Genomic DNA, 2,466 nt, shown 5'->3' with positions numbered 1-2,466 from the left:
TGTTTACTAGTGGGTTTAGCGACTGGAAAAACTGCCAGCGTAGAGTTGCTGAACATGAAAGTAGCAAAGAGCATAAAATCTCAGTTACTACTTGGGGTGTGAGGGCAATTACAGCAAGGCAAATTGATTCCACTTTGGCTTTGCAAGTAGAATTGGAGAGAAAATACCGGAAAGAAGTTCTATTGCGCATAGTTGAAACACTAAAATTTTTAAAATCAAGAGGTCTTCCTCTCAGAGGTAGTGATGAAAGAATAGGCTCTAGCAACAATGGGAATTACCTTGGAGTACTGGAACTCCTGGCAAAATTTGACCCTTTTCTTGCACAGCATCTGGAGTAGTATGGTGCTGTAGGTAGTGGAAAGACTTCATATCTCTCAAAAACGATTTGTGAGGAAATGGTCAATCTGATGGCTGAAGAAATTCACTCAATTATCATAAGTGAAGTGAAACAAGCCAAATATTATTCAGTTAGTGTAGATTCCACACCGGATGTTAGTCATACTGACCAACTTACATTCATAGTCCGTTATGTCAAACCTGATGGCAAACCTGTTGAGCGATTTCTAAAGTTCATAGACATACATGACCATGGTGCAGAGAGCATAGCCTCAACTGTTGTACAGTTAATTAAAGATGTCGGTCTTGATTTGAGTGACATGAGAGGGCAGAGTTATGACAATGCTGCCAATATGTCAGGCATTTACACTGGTCTCCAAGCCAGAATAAAGGCTATGAATCCCCTGGCATATTATGTCCCTTGTGCAAGTCACTCCTTGAACCTTGTCGGAACATCAGCTGCCAGCAGTTGCCTTGGGTCTGTTTCATATTCCAGATTTTTGCAAGCCTTATATAACTTCTTCTCAGCCTCCATATATAGATGGGATCACTTGAAAGCTGCACTACCTGCTGAAGGGATTGTAGTGAAATCCCTTTCAGAAACTCGCTGGAGTGCGAGGGCTGATGCTGTTAAAGCAGTGTTTTTACATTACCTTGAGATAAAGTCAGCACTGGAGAACATATGTTCTGACAGTAGACAAACTGTGACTACAAAGCTTGAAGGTGAAGGCCTCATAAGACATATGGAAGCATTTGAAACAGCACTTCTTACTGTAATATGTTATAAAATCTTAACAAGGTTTAATGCAACCAGCTTATCACTTCTGTCAGTTGTGAAACTGTATGAGAGTTTGATCTCCTTCGTCTCAGAAATGAGACAGGGTCAGTTTGATGAAATAGAAGATCAGGCTAGGGCTTTTGCTGAGCCTGTCTACACAGAGACAACAAAAAGAACAAAAAAGAGAAAACATTTATTTGATGAATCAGTTGGCACTGAAACTCAACTTGATCCACGTGAGAAGCTCAAGGTGGACAATTTCTACACCATATTAGATTGCCTTAGGAATGAATTAGAGCACAGAGTGAATGCCTACTCAGAAATAAAGAAGCTGTTTAGCTTCTTAACGGAGTATGACAGTATGAAATATGATGATCTCAAAGCCCAACTGGAATTGGTTGTCAGTACCTATTCCAGTGACCTGGAAGCATCTGTTCTAGATGAGTTTTGCAATTTAAAGACATTTTGTCTTCTGAATCTGACAGGTCAGTGACAAACATCTCCACTTTGCTGAGGTCCAAAGATGGTATTTTGACAACTGCCTTTCCAAACATTAGTATCTTGGTAAGAATTTTCCTTACATTCCCCATTACAAATTGTGAAGGAGAGAGGTCTTTCTCTACTCTATCTAGGGTGAAAAATCACCTGAGGTCTACCATGGGACAAACTAGATTAAACTCACTTTCATTATTATGCATTGAATCTGGCCTCCTACAATCCCTTGACACAAACAGTATCATTGACAAATTATCCATGAAAAAAAAGTAGGAAGGAGTTATTTTGAAATTCACACAGTTTGCTGTACTTCATGTGCTTACAAAATTGATTATGCTTCAAGTTAATTGTATTTCTTTCATTATTCCCATATATAAGATGTACATGATATAGAACTAATTTGATTAAAAGTAATGATGTGTCACATTGTGTTGAAATTCTTATTTCTTACATTATAATACAGGTTGACAATCCCTTATCCGAAATCCTTGGGACCACATGCATTTCGGTTTTTGGAATTTTTCGGCTTTCAGAATATATATATATATATATATATATATATATATATATATATATATATATATATATATATATATATATATATATATATATATATATATATATATTATATATATATATATATATATATATATATATATATATATATATATATATATATATATATATATATATATATATATATATATATATATATATATATACATACATACATACATACATACATACATACATACATACATACATACATACATACATACATACATACATACATACATACATACATACATACATACATACATTACATACATGTTATTGCCATACATTTGTTAAATTTG

The sequence above is a fragment of the Homarus americanus genome, unplaced genomic scaffold (assembly GCF_018991925.1).
Source record: "Homarus americanus isolate GMGI-L3 unplaced genomic scaffold, GMGI_Hamer_2.0 scaffold46197, whole genome shotgun sequence".
NCBI lineage: Eukaryota > Metazoa > Arthropoda > Malacostraca > Decapoda > Nephropidae > Homarus > Homarus americanus.
Note: the sequence above shows the minus strand (reverse complement) of the source record.